The sequence below is a fragment of the Poecilia reticulata genome, linkage group LG4 (genome assembly GCF_000633615.1).
Source record: "Poecilia reticulata strain Guanapo linkage group LG4, Guppy_female_1.0+MT, whole genome shotgun sequence".
NCBI lineage: Eukaryota > Metazoa > Chordata > Actinopteri > Cyprinodontiformes > Poeciliidae > Poecilia > Poecilia reticulata.
Window position 1 is genome coordinate 19198087 of NC_024334.1, and position 17505 is coordinate 19215591.

The window sequence follows — 17505 nt, forward strand, 5'->3', positions numbered from 1 at the left end:
TATATATTATATATATATTTTTTTTTTTACACATTTGTTAAAATTGTCACTTTGTTGTGACACTATAGCAAGAGATAATGTGAACATTTGAACTCTTATCTGCTCCCAGTGCTCTCATTGAGCAGTCAGAAATGACCAATCAGAGGCAGGAGGAGGAGGGTCTTAGCGTTGCCCATCAGACTTGTGTACGCACCGCTCACACGCTCTGGTTGGTTAGCATGGCCACCAATGACGGCAAACAAACAGGTTTCCTGGAACAGTGAATTGTTTCTCCATTGTTAGGGCACTGAGCAGCATGTACACAGGTTTGATTGACGGCACTAAGACGTTCCCCTCCTGGCTATGATTGGTTGTTTTTGACCAAGTGATCGCTGGCGTAGCAGCATTTTTGGCTCCAAGCAGACTTGTAATGACGATGAAGCTAGCATCTGATTTCTAGCTTCCTATCACTGTATAACTAAATGGCTATTTTAAGTAACTCTGGACTGCATTTGATCACCTCGGGCTTAAAATCTAAATGACTTAGACTGATTTATTCCACGTCACGAGGAATAAATCAGTGAGTGAGTAAAGACTTTTTATCTTTACTCACTCAAACAACAAAAGGGAGATGGTAGAGTAATTTGGGTAAACATTTCTCAGAATATTGTAAATAGCTCTTGTCATGATCCGTCGGATCACGTCTTCTTTTGAAGCCAAAACGATCTGACCCATCGTGTCTCTGTCCAACATCTCATTACAGCCTCTCAGAGGTGAGACAGAGCTGACCCTTAGCGCTGGAGGAGGGTGGCATATTTCTGAAGGTTCACAGTGTTCAGTGTTGTGTCATTCATCTTGAATTACCTTTCACAAAAAGCACCATACTGTGCTTTTCCAAACTCTGTGCACTGTACAGTCTGTGTACAGTGTGGTATGTGCACATTTTCTTCTTTTCACATGCTAGAGGAAGCATTGAGCGCAACTGGGTCCCTTCAAGAGGCCTATAAAAGCTGCTGTCAGCCGCATGTCATGGCGCCAGAGCAGGAAAAGGAGGTCTTTGCTCCAGAAATGAGACTCTGTGCCGAGGAAAGCCGAGAGAGAAAGCAACCCCTGCGCTGAACTCAACCGCACCCGTGATGCTGGTGCACAGGCATGGCTCTGATCAGGACTGATGGGGAATCAGATTGCTAAATTTTATGTTTTCAGAGAAACGAAACATCGCAATATCGGGTGTTTACGCTGGATCCAATTAACGTGCAACTGTATGGAGTGTAAGCAATCATAAAATGTGGCTTTTGGTAAAGCACAAACAATCTCACTTCAGTAGACTGAAGTGTTTATCGTGTTTTGCTCAATTTGACATCTTATTTTGATGGGTTGTGTTTCAGAGCGCCGTATTACACTATAAGAGATTGTAAATATATGGAATAGAAAATCTAATTTATACATTCAAACTCTGTCTTTGAATGGAATTTTTCTCTAATCTAACCTGTGCTAAACATTTCGCTATTGCTAACACATAACCACTTCTGTAAGTTATAAATAAAACCCATTTAAACTTCCACACAAGATATAAGATCTCGTAAATTCAGAATTCAGGGAGAAGTGCAGGTTCCTACCATAATACCAGGAAACCAACAATATTATTATAACAATTACAGGATGCACTGACCATGTAGCCCTGCGCTAATGTGACCATTACGCACAATTACACCATAACAGCGGTATTACTCGGTCACACAAATGCTAATTTTAGGTACTCAAATTTCTAAACGACAACACTGCTTTAAATAACCAAGTTTTAAGAGGAAAATCTAACTTTGCACAACCTCTTTGTTCCCCCGAACACACCGACTCTAAAACGCACCAGCAGGTTATTAATGGAAACCTGAGGCTGTCGCTGGTTCTCTCCTGTGCAGCGTTCTGGTTCGAATCTGTGTGCAAGTGATTGACAGATCTTCGCTTGGCAATTCCAACCACCCTGGGCTCCATAAGGACTCCATCTCACCCAATCGAAAGGCCCGGGCCAAAACCCCGCCTCTGCCCGGCTCAACAGGAAACCAGCTCCAGATGCAACCCCTGGAGGAAGGTGAATGTTTGAGACGGAGTGCAGTGCGCTAACCAGAAGCAGGCCTCGCTTGCGTTAACGTTGCTCACTGCCTGCACAATGAACCCCTTTTCTGGGTCCTGTGGGGGGGCCGGAGGGGGACGGGATGGGTACTGGAGGTTTGTGAGAGTAAGAACAACAACTGGACGCAGATTTGCTCTTCTTGTTGACCGAAAGTCTCTGTTCGAACATGATTCAAGGCAAATGCATCGCTTCACATTTGTCATGGCAACCTTAAAAAAAAAAAATAAATAAATAAATAAATAAATAAGTTTCTCACATTCCTTTGGAAGCACACATGTGCTTCATTTTCAAATATATAATCACATCCAATTTGCACTCACAAATAACAACATGTAAAGCTGAAAGGCACACAGGCAAACTTCTAAGAAGCACAATCCATAAATTTTGAAGCCAGAAGACAGCAACTAAAGATCGACGCTAAATCATGTTCAGCAAGCTCGCTATTGATTTGTCGTAAAGCAGCTGGAAGACAAACAACTAATGTGCTCAGACTCGGGGAAGCTGGCAGAATTCTGAACAAGTAAACAACACCAGAACCAAAGAATTAGGAAAAAAATAAAAGTAAAAATCACAGCAGATTTTCCAGACATGCTGTTAATGAGCACGGCTCATCTTCTCCTCCGGGAGAAACGGGGTTGGGGGGAGAACACGAACCCACACGGATCCCAGCGGACGAGGCACATGTTCAGCGTTACCTGCAGTGGTGACGGGGACAAATCCGACAACGGGGCCAGCCGGGAAATTTCTGTTTATCAAAAGAGCGGATATTTGCCTTAAGATGAGCGAGAGTCGGAAAAAAAAGAAGAAGAAGAAAAAGAACCTGGTCTATCTCTGGAGTATTTTAAACAGCTATTATTCTGTCTTGTGTGAAAAGAGCACTGGTCTTTATGGAGAATGTCGGAAACGTGACTGTAAACACAAAAAAGGAGATAGCCTGCTCCGGTGAGCATTGGAACCAATAAATCAGTCATTAACTAGCTGCGATTCATTCTCGTAACATCCGCGTTTCTACATATCTTCAGAATCTTTAATTTTGAAAAATAAGGGGCCTACTGAACGCTAAAACCACGACTTTTGTCAGTGAGACATTAGATTTAAGACAGCATTTTGTCACATAGCCGTAATGCCAGTAGAAATGGTTCTGATACAAATGCAGGCCAAACGTTTCAGATTCATATTTGTAATATATGAAATGACCTTTATCCTCTACTTTGGGCTTATACACTTTTTTGCAGACCTGGACGATGGACCGAAACTTAACCAACAGCAAGAGGTAGAGTTGGTCGAGGAGGAGCTCAAATAAAATGAGTCATCAACAGTTTGGCAACATTTTGAGTTCAATAAACACGTTGGAAGTCAAGTTATTTTGAACTTCTAAACATGTTCAGCTGTGCTTGTTTGTTCAATAACTCTCAAGAACTAAAAGGAGACATTCGTGCATTTATTTGCAGATGCAATTATTACTATTGCATTGCTTGAAAATAGTCTCAAAACAACAATATTATCGTTTATCGCAATACGTTCTGTGACAATTTATCATCCAGCAAAACTTATCATGACAGGGATAGTCCTATGCAAAACCAGTATAATAATTAAAGTTGTCTAACTAAATCTCTTCAGATGTCCTGCTCATACAACTGAATCCTCTTCAACAGTGAGGAAACCTCCCCATCTGCAGATTAAGTTGACATTTTTGCAGTGACGATTGACTGAAAGTAGCATCGCCAGGAGTTTGTTATTACACCACACATAATGATATTGCGAGCGACCGCAGGCATTGCCAAAACACACCACGACTGGAACCCTACGGATTGCAATTTTGGCGCCTGTCGTCGCTCGTCTTCTTCAACCTTCCCCTCACCCGGCCAACCTGATGACTAAGCAGAAACGGCTCTCGTACAGAAGAAACCGGGAACTTCTTATTACAACAAATCTATTAGCACCCTGCAACGCCAGGCGTGTGCAGTGCGACCACTGTTCTGACTTATCCATCAGTCAGTCAACTCTTCCATGTCTGCAATGGGAGAAACCCACACTGAAAATAACACGTTGGAGTCAGAACAACAATACAGCAAAGACACAAGAGGACCCAAATTGTCGGAAGGCTAAAGATTTACAGCGGCGCAGAGAAACGTCAGGCAGAACAAGTGAAAACACATGCAAACCGCAAAAAAACCCCATCTAAATATCATCTTCAACAATGTGAGAATGCTGAGAAAGAGTATGACACAAAGCTCTGTTTTTCATATCAGGCTGTACTGGGTAACATTTTTTATTCAACATGTTCTTATTAGCACGTTTTTGAGTATTTTGATTCATGTGAGGAACTCGTTTATGATGTAATTTTTGATAGAGAGGGAAAACTCATAAGCTTGAAACTTCATAGGTTGATGCTTTTTAGTCAAAAGAGAAATGAGACATAAAACGGAGCCTACGTTATCAATTAGCATTTGCCAAAGTATTCCCATCTTCAAACCTTTTCCCGTTTTGTTACCTCAATGAGGAGATCAGAATTGTAAACTGGGAGTAGAATGATAGTTTTTTTATATGTATTCAAATAAATAAGATCAAGTGCCTTCAAAACCTTCTTGGTAAACACAGTCCATCTGCACGTAAACTAATATCATAATAAATCTGAGAAGTTTGTTAGAGAGCCGAGGAAGACTTCAGATAAGTCAGGAGTGAAGTTGAAGTTTATCCCAAGCTTTAAGCATCAATCAGAGAAGCATCCAGCAGCTCGATGATAACTTTGGAGGAGCAGCTGAGAACAAAGCTCCTCAGGTGGGAGGATCTGTTGACAGGAGTTGTATTTTATGCCAAAAAGAGAGCAAAGGCTGCAAGAAATTTTAGTGTAAAGTTTGTTTAAAGCCACGAAGAAGACAGCAAACCTTTGGGAGAAGGAAGATGAGACCAAAATTGAAAGGTCATGCTGTAGGGATGGTGCTCTTCAGCAGGGAAAGGGAACTTGGGAAGAGTTGAGAAAAAGAAGGACATAGTTAAATACAAGCTAACCTGGGTAAAGACTGAAAAAGCCTCAAGACTGAAGAGAAATTTCACTTTCCAGCAGGACGATGACTTGAAACATGAAGTCAGAGCAGCAGTGGAAAGGTTTACACCAACCCTCATCAGATAGAATGGCCTAGTCAAAGGCCACACTTAAATTCATAAAGAAAACGTGAGGCAAAACTTGAAAATCATTCAGTCTGACAGAGCTCGAGTTATTTTGCAAAGACAGCAGGTAGAGAATACGACAAATATGCCGCCAACTTTTCTGATTATTTTAGTCAACAATAAAAATAAAAATAAAACACGTACTGTTTTCCTTCCACTTCACAAATCTGAACACTATTCTGTGTTTGTCTGTAACAAAAATATCTCATTAAATTAAACTGGACCTTGTGGTAATAAGATGACAAAATGTGAAGAACTTCTAGGATGAATGACAACTCTTTCAACGTACTGTACACTGGACACCCAGAGAGAGAGAGAGACCGTTAAAGATCAGCTCGCCAGAAATTAAACAGGATCCGGCCTCGCCATCCGTACATGAAACAGCGTGAACATCAATCCTTCGCTCGTCCACCTTTCTTCCCCCTTTAATCCACAGTCTCCTCCTGCATCTCCGCATCTTTTATCTGCCTTTTACTTCCTCTTGCGCTCTGTGTGTCAAAAGTCGGTTTGGCTCAGAGCTCCAGGGCTGTAATTTGGAGGCGACTCGGGACCCAATCAGAGAAACAAACAGACAGTCCACGCACTCCACCCTGCCACCACCAGCAAGCCACATGCTGGTCACTGCGGCTGGATCCTGTCTGCCTGGCACACGACACGCTGCCTGCTTATCTCGATTCAGCAGAGACCCGCAGATCCGTCCAAATGTAGCCGTGTGAGAGGACGGACGTGGGGTGGGAGCAAACAAAAACTTTTAATTGAAAAATTAGCATCTGAGCCGCAACAACCCGAATGCTTGGAAACATTAGCCGATTAATGAGGCTGTGTTTTGCTGCATAGACTTTAACGGATAATAGCGTAATTCACCAGATGAGAGCTGCTCTGCAGCTGTAAACCCTTGGGTCGAGTAAAGTCTCTGTCTCTATTTCCCCACACTTGGACAAAATGAATCATGCATGCAATGCCTCCCCCCCCAAAAAAAAGCTGCTAAATACTATATATTGACTAAGGAGGCACCAAGTGGGGAGGAGGCTTCCTGAGGTAAACAGCTGACAAAGAAAATAAGCAGAAATCTAAAAGGAAATGTTTAAAAACGAAGATTTCAGGGCTTCTGCAGCTCTCACCAATTGAAACTTAAGACTTTTTAAGACCTCTTTAAGCCCACTATGAATGAAATTTAAGACTTGTATCACAACTGAAATGAACATAAGAAAACTGAATATTTTATATAATGGTAGTGCCAAGCTTTTTTGCACAGAACAAATGTAGCATCGCATGGGTTGGCAAGAGAAGTGAGGCAGTGATGAAGACGAACATCGTTCAGACAACTGGCGATAAATTTACACTCACCCATGACAGACGCAAAAAGCTAGCAAGCTTGCTAGCTAGCCAGCAAGGGTATGTTAGCGGCTACTTAGAGGTTGCTTCAACCGCCTTGAGTCACAGAATGCAATGAAGATTTCTAGGTGTGACTCAAATGTTTCTCTGACATGAGAAAAATAAACTACATAAAATATATGAAGTAAAATAGTTTTACCACAAACTGAAGACATGTGATAAAATGTTTAAGGCCACCTTCCATTTTTCTAATGAATTTAAGACTTTTTAAAGATGCGCAGACACCCTGTATTTCCAACAATTTACAGTGTTCTACATATTTCTCAAGATTTTCTAAAAGTTTTTCTTTGGACATTTTACTGTATTTTGACATTTTCTGCCCAGTACATGTACCCAACCATGAAAATAAACTATGTACTGTGAGGGAACTGAGATGTTAAGCTTTGTTTACAAAATAACACCAGAAACTGAAAGTCATCAACTGAAAAAATTAGACACGTAATCAGTAAACAGTTCTTTGGACTTCATGGCAGATAGTCAGCTGGTGACCGTAAGCAAATCTAGTTCGACTGCCTTGAATGACAATTAGTTGGTCAGAAACTCAAAAAAGCACAACTTTTTTACAAACAGTGAACCCACCATACTTGGGCAACAAAGGCTTTTCAGCATGGTAGATGACACGGGCGGATGAAGGCAAAGTCAGATATTTTTCTACAAATATGAGCTAAACCAAAATATCTGAAAGGTAACTTTTTTTCTGTTAGCTGCCTACAAGCTTTGCTAAACAGGAAGTGAGAGGGAGCAGCTAACAAGAAGGGTGAATGAAGGAAACCAACATTTTTATTCTTTTAAAGATTCTACTTCGGTTGGCTTTGGGTGTTTTAGTCATCCATCAGAGTCCATTGTCTCTGTGGCAGAGGGGTCTCATGTCTTCAAGAGTCAGTTTCCTGAATGTCCGAACATGTCAATTCACTAACAGGTTTATAATGACAAGCTGAGGAGGTAGCACACCTCAAACCTGCAGGTCTTGAGATGGACACTTCAGGTCAAGGGAATAAACACAGGGGCTTGTATTTACAATTACCAATGCTGACTGATCTCAAAAATAATATTTTCAGAAGCCAAATGAGTAATTATTTCATTTTTGCTTTAAAATATGAACGAAACCTTGTTTACAATAGTGTCCTCTAACACACAGTGTGGCTTTATCTCTGCTCCTCGTAAATTAAAACAAAGTTTCTGATTGCTGGTAATTAGATCTCCCAAAAACTGAAAGTCAGTGAAATCTCCTTTCATAACTAAGTAAATAGGAAAAAAAAGTTTTCTTTTTTGACAAACTTTCAACAAAAATTCAATTTTAATTCAGTTTCCTGATTTGCTCAGACAAATGTCTATCCCTCGACTTCATGGTCGTTTTTAATGCATGAATGATTCGCAGGCCTGAGATGAATGACTTAACGAGGAGGAACCGGCTAAAAAATTGCTTGAGTTTGACGAAAATTATTGATCAAGTCCACTTTCCTGGGAAGCAAAAGATAAAGAGACGAGCAATGAGTCATGGCTTTTGGCACCGCGTTGTATAGGATGTAATGTAGAAGATATAGAACTTGTCATTGATATTTTGCACTTTTCAGCACGGCCACTCAAAGATGGTTTTAATATCAGAGCTCACTTTCTTTTTTACCAGCTGCGTCAGCGTGAATGGTATGTTTTCATCCATGTGTGTGTGTTCTTGGAAAAAAAACACAAGACACTTACCGTACTTACTGAGTGTTTAGTTGGGTGTTTATACTGCATGTCTGTCTGCGGGTTGCTTTTTTTTTTTTTTTTCAACAGTACTCCATTACAACAGCGCAGTCATCACAAACTGCGCAGTGGAGATGTGAGACGAAGTCAGAGCCAGGCCTGATTTACGGCGACAACATACATGAGCCTTAGGTGAAAAGGTCAGCGCGCTAAACTGATGTTGCGGGTGTAATCACACCACTGTATCTAGTAGTTTTCTGATGAGAGACTCAAACAGTCCCAGTGATCTGAGCGTCTGCCTCACACATGGATGGAGGTGCTAAACACATGGGGAGAGGAGATGAACACATTGAAGCTGGCAAAAAAGAAAAGAAAAAGGAGGCTCCTTCAAAATAAAATCCAAAAGCTAGAGCATGGTAATGGTAGAGATGTTCAGTTCTTCTTTTTGTTTTTACAGAAGGTTATGCTCTTTGTTGAGGGGATTTGTTGGCTGAATCTAAAGCCATTAGGGGGCACTGTTGCACCACACCAGGCCTGGGAAAGTTTGAGGCCAGCCTTAATGGAGTGAATCGTAACTCTCTCTTTCCCTCCAAAACTCCTTCCAACTTTCAGTGCACAGGAAACGGTCTGCAGTTGAAATAAAGGGTATTTTGACGCTAATAGGACCACAACTATGTGTTTGTGAACTTGGCACGGCTCTAGGGTGGGTTCCTTTAGTCAAGTTTATATAAAACATGGAATGCATCATCAAACAGAAACAAAGTAGTGCATTTGTCAACACTCAGAGAGGTACAACAGAGCCATAAACGAGGAGGAGGAGGAGGGTGGGAGATGTGGACTTATTTTTGCTACTAAGGCAGGAGGAAGGACTTCTGCTTCAACCATGCATTAAGACACAGACAGTAGAGGTGATCTGCTGTTTACACAAAGATACTCAAAGAAAAAAATTGAGCAATCTCGTCAAGGAACTCCGGGTGATGCACATTTTGTCCTGTGGTATAAACATGCCCCGCATCATTACTTGGAGTTTCCCACCAACCTGAGCGTTTTACGGTAGCGAAAAGCACTCCCACTCCTCCAACACACGTTACACGGACAGGAAAAGACGGCCTCTCATTCCCCAGGTGGATGCTGAGGCACGAGGGACAGACGCTGGTTAAGCAAACAAACAGTAAGCAACAACAAATAAGTCGACTTGGGCTGACAGGAAGAGAACCGGCAGGGCAGACTGATGTTATCGACGCAGTGACGATGGCGTGAGTGTGCCGGCTGGATCATCCTCCCCAATGATCCCATTCATTACATAACTCCCACTTTATCATTTATGATCTCAGAGGTTGTCTTAGAGTTATCACGGAGACCGACTGCATGGCAATGAGTAAAAATTAAACAAAAGTATGAGAACCCTGGAAAATTTAGAGGAGAACAATAAATCGTCGACTTTGTGAAATATTGTTTAAAACTCGTCCCTCCCTCATAGAGAACTTCTTTTTTTTTCACGTTCGAACTGAAGGGCGGGGATGAGTTACTTCACATTATTCATGTTAACAAAAATGTTTAAGTTCACAAGACTCTTATGAACAGACTTCTCAGTCCATTTCTGGCCCATTGTGAAGTGTAAACACAAAACGTTTACAGTGACTTTACTGCCGATTATCCTATAGAGGCTAAACAAACCTGCAAAAACCAAAAAAGAAAGAGAGGAGAAAGAAAAGAGAGAGAGAGAGAGAGAGAGTACAAGACAGACAGAGAGAAAGAAAGAGCAAAAGAAAGAAAGAAAGAAAAAGAATTAGAACAAAAATGATAAGACGTAACAAAGGAAGAAAGGAATAAAACGGGAGGAAAGAAAAAGAACAGAGAGAGAAAAAGCTAGAATACATAATAAAACTACAAAGAAATGTACAAACAAAACTTTACAAATGAACCAACAAAAAAGAACAAAGATCAAAAAGGAAAGAACGTTTAGTTTATTTCAAACATATTTTCGTTCAAACACCACAATACATATTTCCAAAACCATCTATTTGAAAAGGAAGTAAGCAGATGTATAAATATTTTTACCTTACTGTCTTTCCCTTTACACATCTTACTTTACATATTATTCTTCTGCCCAAATAAAAAAAATAAAATGAAAGACTCAAAGAAAGCAAAGAAAGAAGGAATAAAGTTCTTATCGACCATCTCAACTTAAATACATATTTGTGGTAGATTTTGGCTGCAGCGTAGCGACTTGTCCTTTATGTTAAGCTCCGCAGAGCAGAGAGTCGTGAAGAGAAAGTTGTTCCTGTGAGCAATCGAAGAACTGAGACAAGGTGGCATTCTGCCCCCACCAACAGTACAGTACAGAGCCCCTGCTGGCACAGGCTGCATGGCCGCATGCTGCACACTTCACACTCTGTCTGAGCGGCGAAAACACACCGACAACCCCAGCAACAGACGGAGCTGTGTTGACCGACGTGTCACCGGGCGCCGTTACGCACAACATACACGGCAGAAAGAAAGGCCGCACAGACGACCGGTGATCTGTCTGCAGACTACGCGTCTGCACCCCCAACGCCCGTCATTCAGCATTGAACCCATTGGGTCTCACTCTCCGGGTTGTCAGCAGGGAACTAACTGGAACGCTGAAAACCCGAAAAGCGCCGAATAGGAGGCTTGGGTCGGTGTAAGGCTGGATCACATGTATACAGTGGTCTTGGTGTCCTTTGAAAACAAAACATACCTTATTCGCTGAGTCTGGGTCAGCACAAAGAACAATACAAACAACGTCGTCCAGAGTTGGTTCTACTGTGAAAACATTCCCACCGCTTTGAGCCCACAGCTCAGTGAAAAAAACTCCCCAAAAAAACACGACTGACACTGGACAAAACCACTAATACAGCCCAGAATTTTTTATTTTTTTTTATCTTTTAAAAATCCATTTCAATTTGTCTTGGACACAATACATCATTCTCTTCCCTTACAGATTTCTTAACCCATTCCCACGTGCATCCGTCTCTCTTCTTCTCACTATACTTCACTTGTTCATGCCAAATCCCACAGACTCTTATCTCCCTTGATAAAACCCCCCCTCCCCCCCGAAATCCCAAAGACAAATATAACTTTGAGAAGTCATAACTTACAACTTTGTCAAAATTACAACTCCCAGAACTCACAAGCATGAGACATTGACTCGACTTTCAGCTGCACTGAGGTACTGTGAGAACATCCTGTTGGACAGTGGAAGTGTTGGACGGACATGTGAAATCGTGAGTGGACTGTCTGATCGAACCTACTTAGCTCGTTTCACTGCTTTCAATCCAGGGGAGACCCTGAGGCTAGTTTTCTAGACCAAAGTTTCACCAAATACTTCAAAATCCCTCATCGAGGGAAAAATAACCGCATGGAGTGAAAACTGTGATAAAAGAGGAAAAGTCATGCCACCAGTTTGGCAGCAGTTCAGACATTTGAAACAAAAAACCAATCACTAACTATCGATATCGACAATCATTGATATCGACTGATATGAAACGCTTATATCGTGGGGGTAATTTCTTGACTCGATCCTGTCAGACAGTCTTCCCTCCAGATCCTCTCTCGATGTCCACGAGCAGCTGGTGAACACATCTCTATTGTCCCGTCTCTTTGTCTATCCTGTGATGCAGAGCAGAGCCTTGCCATTCACACCACACAGGAGGCGGAGCAGGCGCTGCTTCTCCACACACCACCAGGACTGGGAGAATTATGTCAAAGTGTGCCTTTACGCTCTAAAGCTGCGATCCATCTGCTTTCAACCAGAGAGGCCAGGTGTTGCTGAGAGAAAAGTTCAGCCCTATAAACGGTTGTGGTGAGAAAGTCATATTTTTGAGATGACCCAGATTGCAAAGCTTTTTTCTCTCTCTTTCTCTGATTGGTCGACCTTTTCCCCTTAAAATGTGGCATCGTTATTGTGTAAATAACTGGCCGGCAATGAGTGAAGCATTTCAACGCCAAAAAAGGCAAAACGGATTCAAAAGATTATAATTAATGGCTTTTTCATAGCAATGTTTAGCAATTAAAATATAATTTCTTCACCAAATAAAAATGTAGCAATAAAATTCACCAGAAAATGACACTGACGACACACGACAACCTAAACACACTTCCTGTGATATTAAAGGAGATGGAAAGGTACAGCTGGTGCCTGCAAATAAGTTAAAGTAAGATTTACTAGAGTGGCCTGACTGTATTTCCTAAAAAAAAGGACCAAAGGGCTGAGTCAGCCTCACTAATACCTCCTAAATTCAAACAAAATACGAGCAAAATGATAAATGTGTGATTTATTGCACTTCCCCCGAATAAAATAGCGTTAGATTTAGCTGTGTGAGTGTGTGTAGTTTTCAGAACAGAAAAAGCGTAAGGAAAGTTCTTTCAAAGAAAAAAAAAAAAGGAAGGGAAAAAAAAGTGTTTAGTCAGAGTCAGCTAATTACAGATCATACTAATGCAAACTTGCAAAAAAAAAAAAAGAAAAAAGAATGGATTCTGCAGTTTCCCTCGTGGGCTCTTATGTTTGAGTCAGGATGTGGAGAGAGGAGGTTATTTCTGCGAGAGCGAGGACGACTGAACTTCTGATCCTTCCAGCCAGATGTGCTCTCAGAGTTTCGACAACGTTATCGGAGTCCGCGCTTCGCTTTCTCTGCCGCCAACTCGAGATAACCACAACAAACAGTTTAACGGTGTCACAAAAAGACTCCTATACAAACACAAACACGGCCACCCAAACAGAACACACACCGATCGAATCATACGTGGCGTGATTTACTACGCCTCACAAACGGGCCGTAAACTTTCGCTGCAGCTCAAACGTCTTGTCGGAGCGTAGATGCGTCGTAATGTGGGGGGAGATAAAATAAAAGTAAATCAAAGAATTACTCTGAGCAAAAGCAAATCACAGAATAGGGTGGAAAAGATGGAGGCAGTAGCGTGGAACCAATGGGTGGAGGCGTCACAGGCGTACCAGAGACCTTTCTCCCCCTGTCTTCCTCCCCCTTTACTCCACTCATAATTAGCGGTTGGGCATCCATGCTCATTTAGGGTTACTTTTATGCCTCTTCCCATTTCCATGAAAGCATTAGTGGGACAAACAGGCCCACATGTGTCTTAAACTACATCAAGAACAATAGAACTGGCAAAGCGGGGTGTGTGAGTTCACCCCAGATGAAAGATGGAGAGGGAAGACGCAGGAATTGATGAGGTTTTCTCTAGAAAAGCTCAGTTTTTTCTTTTTTTTGGAGCAACGAGCGAGAAAACTTTTCAGCTGCACCCCGCAGATATTTCGCAATTTGCCCAACAGCCCAACGCGCTCGATTGTTTCACTTATGCGTCTTGCGTGGCTCGCCGAAACGCATCTTTCTGCGAGCGTCGTGTTGGTCGCATGTGGGCAGTTGTTTCCAATTGTCATAACCACCCAAAGCAGAGCCAGCGTTTGGCAGACGATCTGAAGGATTTCTACTAAATTCATATACAAATATTTCATCTAGGTTGTTCTTGCTTGCTCCGATTTCTTGTGGGACGTTCCAGCCTGTGGCTGCAGCCCTTCTCACCGGTGCATCAAATCTCCTCCCTTCTGCTCCCGTATGAGGGATCAAAACATAAAATGAGACGAATTTGCATCAATAAACACATGAGCGGCAGAACTACTGATGACAGATTAAAGAATTTCAGGGCACAAATAAAGAAAAAAATATACTTAAAGGGACGAGGGGAAATTTAAAACCAGGAGAGAAAGTAGTGATGGTGTGGAAGGAGAGGCGGGGAAGGGGAAAGGGTGGCAGCATGGAATATTTAACTGCCTCCAGACTCCAGCAGAGAGCCTGGGGTGATGCATCTCCATATTCACTCAACCCCAGATGTCAGTCACGCTTTCCACTGTGCACCAGTTTCATTTCAGCAACTAAAAGGTCCGATGCCAGTCAGAAGTTTACATCCACTGATAGCATTGATTTATTTGAAGCATCCCTCTTTGCCAACCCAGCCAAAATGATGCAGAAAGCCTGAATACTGCAGTGACGATGAGCAGCCCTTTTCAGCTTAATGGTTGTTTGCAATAAAATGCTGACTCAGATATTGTGTTTTTGTCTCGCTTCCATATTTTCTTTTTACAATTTCAAGCTCTACATAGAACTTTCTTGAGATCTGACAATGCAAAATGTAAATTCTTGCCATTTTCCAACTGGTCTTAAAAGTTTTAAGCATTCACGTGCGTGCATATATTTGGCACATCTGTATGCAACAAACTGCATCTGAAACACGGGTCCTAGGATAAGTCTGAGTCAATACTGGGTCGCTCTGTCTACCAGCGAGTATAAATTTCAGAGCTCATTAAAGTCGTTGGCACAGGCCTGGCTTTTAATCATACTCTATAAATGTTCTACATATCGGAGGTCAAGACCATTCCAGGAGCCTGGCGTACCCATTTAAGAACCACTTCTGATGTGTGTCTGTGATCGTTTCTTCTGCTGAGGCACACAGTGGTGTACAAGTTCCAACTATCTCGCTCTTGACTCGACGTGAAGCTATACAATTTGAAGGTATTCCACCTTCCTGCCAGTATCGCTGGCAGCACAACAAACCCCTCAGCATAACCCACATTAAACTCAAACTTGTGCACCCTATTATTGTTTTTTAAAAATCAGTGGAGTTGTTTGTTGTATGATCATTCTACCCTGGAGGAAGAACAGATAAAAGGCATTTTTTAAAGCTAAGAACCATGATTCCTGCCAACGATGTGTGGATGTAGACTTCTGTAACTTCGCCAACTCACACAAACAAAAGGCAAACTCTGCTGTGTGCGTCCCTACATCAATATATTCCAACAAACAGCAGCTTCAAGGTGAAAGCGGGGATCCAAACGAAACAAAGCTGGTGTTGTTGCAACAATCCATAAGCGCTGAAATATTTAAAGTGGGAGCAACTCGAATGTCTGGAGAGCAAAATTCCTAAAAAAAAAACAAAAAAACAACTAAACTACAGCAAAGACCCTCCGCCGAAGAAAACGGCTCCCACGGTACAGAGAAGCTGCGGCGTTTCTCTCACACTCTTCCTCAACGATGGGTTTTAATCAAATAAAGCCTTCCTCTCAAAATTAGAGGTCCCGTCGGATTGCACAGGTCACGGGACGGATTTCGAGTTCTTATTCCTGAAGTGACCCGGCCTCTAAACACGCTGGGGTTCAAAACCGTGTCAGATGTGGCACCGCACGTTAGCTGGCAATAAAACCGAGACGGACCCAGCTGTAAATACACATACGAAGCACATGCTGAGCTCCGTCGGATCATGCGCTCGAAACCACTTCGGATTCAGCCCGCTATGTGGCCACATGTTGGAGTACAGCCCTGGGGAAGTGTGCGTAATTAATGACAGAGAGAGAGGGGTGGTAACAGTCTGTCCCTGATTGACCCGGTTTGACCCTCACTGTTTAGTCAGTGCGGTGATTGGTCAGGCTCACTCCCCTCTGGGTGATCTGGTAAGTCCCTGGGGTGACAAGGTAGTCCGCAGGGGTGAGCTTGAGTGAACAGAGGGCCTGGGGGCAACTTGGGTGGAGGGGAATTGGGATCTGGGCTGCAGTTTCAGATGGGTACTATTACATGCACCAGCAAAAAGAACCTCTTGTCCCACCTTTGCTTCATGATACAGGGTAATTTTCACAAGCATTCAAAGCACTTAAAAGCCTTCTCACATTAGATCATGTTACATTCACAGACTTCAGTGTACTTCAGGGGAGAATTATAAAAGTAGAGCACAACCATGAAACATTGTCACCTTCCTAAAATGATGGCTTAAGCCATTTTTTTTTTGTTGCCAAAAGCGATTTTTCAACATTCGTAGAACCGCCTTTCACCACGACTACAGGTGCAGGTCAGACTGATTAAATGTTATTTTTGTAATTTATTATTCTACTGGCTATTCAGATAATTGATTGATTAATTGGATAAAAACCTTGGCACATTCTGTAATTTTTTTTTATTTAACCACTTAAGCCTTTTTTTAAATGTAAAATTAGAAATACATTAAAGGACGTAGATAAACAAGCCAATAATTTTTTTCACTAAAAAACACATTTTATTGCCTAAAATCCAACAATGTAGCATTCTTCCAGTGAATGCTAAAAATGCTTCTGACATCAACATGTGAAAAGTTCAGCTAGTTCAGCTTTACTTAACACTAAAAGCTGATCTGTCGATTTTCTTTTTTTATTTACCGATTAATATTTGGATAGCAAAAAGGTCACTAACAGGATATTTTAAATTTTTGCCTAATTTTAACCAGGTGAAGCTATAACTACGGCACATAAGGAGTTCTGGGTGGAACAAATTTACAAAGTCTACCTTAAATGCACAATCTATGTATCTTTTACAATTTTGGCTTAATTGCAGCAATGAGGGAGTTATTCCTATAGCAAATTGCCTGTTTTTTGAGTCTATATACCTCAGTTAATGATTAATCAATTACCAAATTGGTGGACAATAATTGATTAATCACTATTAATTGTTTCAGCCCTATTTTATTGTCCTGCTGATTAGACGTTTCATGTCACCCAGCCCATCGTCTTGCAGCCTTTAACAGGTGTGTTGGGATGATGCGTTCAGGGGGATGTGCAGTGTTAGTTTTCTGCTGCGCACAATGTTTTTAGTTTTTAGTCAACTTCAGCCATGTATGGGAATTTTTATGTTGTTCCTTCAACAATTACTTTCTACCCTAAAGGCAAGATTTGTGAAATGCATTACTGATCGGTAACTTCCCAGAACTGTGATCTCTGCAGCTCCTCTAGAGCTACGATGGGCCTCCTGTCTCATACAAGAGTGCTCTTTCTTTGTCTTGCCTTTGCCCGTCCACTACCAATCTACCCCTCAACACGTAGCTTATCTGAATAAAATTCCAAGGAAACTAGAAGTTGGACCAAATAAAAACAAGCTGCTATCACAAGGATGAATGCCTGATCAATTGGAAGTCTCTGAAAAAAGCCAATCTATGTGTCTCTGAGTCAAACAGTTCCCAGAGAGGACAACCAGAGGTCCTGGAATGTCCCTCTGTCTCTACGCAAGATCAGACATACAGAGACAAAGTCGCATGTCCTGTGGGCTGTGACCTTCCCTGGCCTGTGCTCAGCAGGTAGTGACAAATGA